This window comes from Dendrobates tinctorius, unplaced genomic scaffold (assembly GCF_039654945.1).
Source record: "Dendrobates tinctorius isolate UK_male_01 unplaced genomic scaffold, ASM3965494v1 ptg000003l, whole genome shotgun sequence".
NCBI lineage: Eukaryota > Metazoa > Chordata > Amphibia > Anura > Dendrobatidae > Dendrobates > Dendrobates tinctorius.
Window position 1 is genome coordinate 84,942,226 of NW_027361671.1, and position 5,844 is coordinate 84,948,069.

Genomic DNA, 5,844 nt, shown 5'->3' on the forward strand with positions numbered 1-5,844 from the left:
CTAACCTTATTGGATGTTGGTTGATGTTTTAGCTGTGGGAAGGAAAAAGGCGCACTCTCACCATGAGTAACATAATAATGATGAAACCATAAATAGCACAGTAGGGTGCAACAAGAACTGAATTGAAGAGAAAAGACCAGATGAATAATGGGGTGCACTTCTGACACAATTATATATATATATATATATATATATATATATATATATATATATACAGTATATATAAAATTTAAACTTTATTTAGACACTTGAAGACACAGCAAAATTAAAAACACTGAAAATCATGTATAGAAACATGACAATGATTAAACGCCCCCGATATGTAAACAATGTAAGTCATATATGGAGCCAAGCTCCAAAATAGAGCAAGAAAGCCTGTAGATAAATTGAGGCAAGTTCTATAGGATATGCATCCGTATCAATAAGCTGCTGACAACATGCAAAATAGATGCACATGCCGCAATATAATGAACATGTGAAAGGCAGGGATATATCCCAAGTAGTTAGACAATACACCGAGGAAGAGTCTCCCTAGGTATATTGACCACAAGTTCAATCTGTATATTTCCCTAGGCTTCAATGGCCATATTCCAGGTCCAATAAACCAGAGATGAGCAGGAATACACTACCTGGCAGAGCAGCAGGAAAGAATTGCTTGCTGAATAAGAAAGTGCAGAGGATACTTTAGAGTCAGATCCCAGTGAAAAAAAAAATTGCATGGGCTCCCACATAATTTTAATAATCAGCAAAGGGAAAGCCGATGGCTGATGTTAATATTCTGGGAAGGAGCCAATATCCATAAAAGTTATTTATTTTTATAGCGCCATTAATTCCATCGTGGGGGGTTACATACAAAGTTATAGATATCGTTAATAGTAAACAAATTTACGATGACACTGACACAGAGGGGAGAGGACCCTGTCCTTGCGGACTTACATTCTATGGGATAATGGGGAAGAGACATAAGGTTGGGGGTGCCGCAGCTCTGGTGGTTTTGAGGTGGTGGCTCGGGCGGTGGTGAGGAGGCAGAATGGTCATTGCAGGCTGTAAGCTTTCCTGAAAAGATGGGTTTTCATGTTCCATTTGAAGGATCCGAGGGTGGTGGATAATCGGACATGTTGAGGCATGGAATTCCAGAGGATAGGGGATATTCGGGAGAAATCTTGGAGGCGATTGTGTGAGGAACGAATAAAGGGCCTGTCACACTAAGCGATATCGCTAGCAATATCGCTATAACTTGTGACGTTATAGCGATATTGCTAGCGATATCGCTGTGTCTGATACCTACGACCCGCTCCCCTGCTGGTTATCGCTGATCGCGCGAGAACGTCCTGGACCGCTTCTCGTCGTCAGCTTCCTGCGGCGCTTCCTGTGGAGAGCCGTGCGGGAGGACGTCAGGATCGCCTAGTGTGACAGGTAAGTAGCGACCCCCAACCCCTGCGATGTTGCTGGTGAGATCTGCCTGTGTGACAGCTCACTAGCGACCACTTAGCGATGCACCAGCGATCCTGACGGCGTCATATCGCTGGCGGGATCGCTGGTGCATCGCTAAGTGTGACAGTACCTTTAGTGTGGAGGAGAGTAGGAAGTCTTGGGAGGATCGAAGATTATGTGAGGGAAGATGTTGGGAGATTAGTTCAGAGATATAGGGAGGGGATAGGTTGTGGATGGCTTTGTAGGTCAGTGCTAGTAGTTTGAACTGGATTCGTTGGTGAATTGGGAGCCAGAGGAGGGATTTGCAGAGGGGAGGAGAGAGGTGGATTAGTCGAGCAGCAGAGTTGAGTACAGACTGGAGTGGTGCAAGAGAGTTAGCAGGGAGGCCACAGAGGAGAGTGTTGCAGTAGTCAAGGCGGGAGATAATGAGGGCATGTATAAGAGTTTTAGTAGATTGAGGGCTGAGGAAGGGACAGATTCTGGAAATATTTTTGAGTTGGAGGCGACAGGAGGTGGCAAGAGTTTGGACGTGTGGTTTGAAGGACAGGGCAGAGTCGAGAGTTACTCCGAGGCAGCGGATTTCAGGTGCGGGAGAGTGAGTGATGCCGTTTACCCTAATAGATAGATCGGGTAGGGAAGATACATGAGACGGAGGAAAGATAATGAGTTCAGTTTTGTCTAGATTGAGTTTTAGGAAGCGAGAGGTGAAAAAGGAGGATATGGCTGATAGACACTCTGGGATTCTGGACAGCAGAGAGGTGACATCTGGGCCAGAGCGGTAGATCTGAGTGTCGTCTGTATACTGGTGGTACTGGAAGCCATGGGACGAGTTGTCCTAGGCCAATATTATAGATGGAAAAAAGTAGGGGCCCCAGGACAGAGCCTTGAGGGACTCCAACAGAAAGAGGGCGGGATGAGGAGGTAGTGTGGGAAACACTGAATGTGTGGTCAGAAAGGTATGAGGCAATCCAGGACAGGGCAAGGTCTTTGATGCCAAGGGAAGAAAGAATCTGTAGCAGTAGGCAGTGGTCGACTGTGTCGAAGGCAGAGGACAGGTCGAGAAGGATGGAGTACTGTCTGTTAGCTTTGACTGTAAGTCATTAGTAATTTTGGTCAGGGCAGTTTCAGTGGAGTGGTGGGGTGGAAGCCAGATTGGAGGATGTCAAGGAGGGAGTTAGATGAGAGGCGGGAGGAAAGTTGAGCATGGACATGCTGTTCAAGAAGTTTGGAAGCAAATGGGAGCAGTGATATGGGGCGATAGCTGGGCATAGTAGTTGGGTCAAGGTTTGATTTTTTGAGGATGGGTGTTATGGTGGCATGTTTGAAGGCAGAGGGGAAGGTACCAGAAGATAGGGATAGGTTGAAGAGATGGGTTAGGGCTGGAATGATCATGTTAGTGAGGTTGGGGAGCAGGTGGGAAGGGATGGGGTCAAGTGCACAGGTAGTGAGGTGTGATTTGGAAAGGAGATGAATGAGCTCTCCTTCAGTGATGTTGGAGAGGGAAGTTATAAGGGAAGGGCAGAGGTCTGGTATGTGGAGTGGTGGAACAGTAAAGGTTTCCCTTGTTTGACCGATCTTGTTTTTGAAGTAGGTGGCAAAGTCCTCAGCAGAGGTGAGGGGAGTTGGAGGTGGCAGTGGTGGGTGGAGGAGAGAGTTAAATGTGCTGAACAGTTGTTTTGGGTTGTGGGATAATGAATATACAAGGTTTGTGAAATAAGTCTGTTTAGCAGAGGTGAGGGCTGACTTGAAGGCAAGTGTAGCTTGTTTGAAAGCAGTGAAGTCATCTGGCAGGCGTGTTTTCTTCCAACGCCGCTCCGCGAGCCTGGATGCTTGTCGAAGTTTTTGGTGAGGTTATTGTGCCAGGGTTGCCTGTTGATTTGTCACACTTTGCCATGCATGAGAGGGGCGACTGAGTCTATGGCTGATGTGAAGGTGGCGTAGAAAGCGGTGGCACTGTCCATGTTGTGGAGTGAAGAAATGGAGGACAGAGGTAGAAGAGAGTCTGAGACTGTGAATGTCTTGGTGTGCAAGGTTTCTGCGAGGATGTGCTTGTGGCTGGACATGGGGGGCAGGTGAGACGGGACAAGGATGAGAAGGCGAGTAGATGTTGGTCAGATAGCGGGAAGGGAGAGGTTGAGATTGGGTAGGGAACAGAGGCGGGTAAAGATGAGGTCTAATGTATGTCCATCTGTGTGGGTGGCTGTGGAGGACCACTGAGTAAGTCCAAAGGATGAGGTGACAGGAGTTTGGAGGCTGCTGGCTGTCAATGGGGATGTTGAAGTCCCCCATGATGATGGTGGGGATGTCAGCAGAGAAAGTGGAGGAGCGAGGTGGAGAATTGGTGGATGAAAGCAATGGCTGAGCCCGGTATATGACAGCCATTTGGAGATTAGAGTGAGAGTAGATACGGACAGAGTGAACCTCAAAAGAAGGGAGGATAAGGGAGGGTGGAGGTGGATAGAGTTGAAGGAGTTTTTAGAAAGGAGGAAACCCACTCCTCCACCATGTCTGTTGCCAGGGCTTGGAGTGTGGGTAATGTGAGGCCGCCATAACTCAGTGCAGCCGAGGAGGCCGTGTCAGTGGGTGTCAGTCAGGTCACAGTGAGGGCCAGGAAGGAAAGGTTGTGGGAGGTAAAGAGGTCGTGGATCACGTGGAGCTTGTTACAGACGGAGTGAGCATTCCAAAGTGCTCCAGAGAGAGGGTGCGGGTCAGTGGCACAGGGGTGAGGATTAGTGGGATGTATGAGGCGGGGGGGGGGGCAGGATTGGGGGATATGTCACCAGCAGTGAGAAGCAGAGAAAAGGAAAGCAGATGGGTGAAGGAAAGTGAGCGTCTTGTATTGTATTTTAGTAGGAGAGGTCAGAGGTTAAGGAGTATGTCTGCAGATGAAGCGAGGTGGGGGGGCGAGAGAGAGAGGGAGATAGTTATTTGGTTCAAGGGTGCAGGGTTTTGGGGATAGCGAAGGAGAGTGAAGATCAGTGGAGCAAAAATGGTGATGGCAAATGTGAGCATGGTTAAAGAGCAGGGTAAGAAAAGAAAAGAAAGTATAATTAGAAAGCAGTGGTTATTCTTACCTTCTGACCGATTTCTGAACTATTTCTGGTATATTTCTGATGTAACACTTTAAAGGTGTCAAACTTCAAATGATGTTACATCTGACCAAGGTCATATCTGACCTGCTATGTTCAACTTATACCATTCAAATGTCCATGAAATGAAGCCAGGTGAGGGAGAAGGGGGCTGGAGGACAATTCACAGCAGGGAGCAATTAACAGATTGCACTTAAGGTTCTCAGGCTATTAATAATGTCAGCTCACAGCTGTTTTCATAGCTTTTACTGGTTAGTTTACAGGGGAACCCCAGAAAAAAAATTAACATCGGGCCCCCTACAAAATCTATCCAGCAAAGGCTAGGCAGACAGCTGCGGGCTGATATTAATAGCCTAGGAAGGGGCCATGGATATTGGCAAGTGGGATTCATATTTGTGGGGTTGATGTCACCTTTGCATTCCATCTAAGTATATTGAAAAATCCTGCTCCAAAGATAAAGAAAACTACCCATACCAGGTAGTTACTGGGTTGGGGTTATTGCTAGGGTTTGCACACGCAGAGCTAGAACCACTCCCCATCATAGGAAAGGCCCTACCTTATGGCATCTTCAGTCCGGGCTCCTTGCAACCATGTTCAGGGACCCCAGAATAGCTTCCGATTGGATGATCCTCGTCCCCATGGTTTGATAGGTACCATCAAGGGGAAAATTTCTTGCAGGTTATAATAAAGCTCCCATATACCTGCAAAAATCCATGTGCGCACCATATTGAGCGGTACGTTCCATCGTGGAATCCAACAGAGTGATGCTGAACGACCTGCAACCGTTTCAGACGTCACTTCCGGTATTCGCACACTGGATTACAGAGAAGGGAGGAGGAGAGCCAGAAAGCTCCAGGAGGCCACCGACACAAACATTCTGCTTTACCCGAAGGCGCAGGAAGAATGGGGAGGTCCTGTTTTCCGAAGGAGACAGAAACAGTTACCAGAAGGGAAGGCCGGAGCGATCGTCCTCAGCTGCCCAGTCTAAAAAGTATGTAGGACAGTGTCTGTTGCCAGCTACAGAGCACCACTGGATGACCTCCTCATTTCCCATAGGTACAGGAAAAAGCTGGAGAGAGCAAGTGAGGTGGGCTATTTGACCTCTTTGTGTTTCCTTTCCCCATTAGGGCAGGGGTGCTGTACTGGAGGGTGACTTCAGAAAATGTATTATGTTTGCTTTTATAAAAGTTTTACATTTGAAAAGGAAATCTAAAGTTGAGACAACATACAGTTTTTAATGGAGCCATGACAATGAACCTTCTTCTAATACCATATAACGCTTTTCCAGTTTGGACCATACACGAATACTCCTCAAACAAAA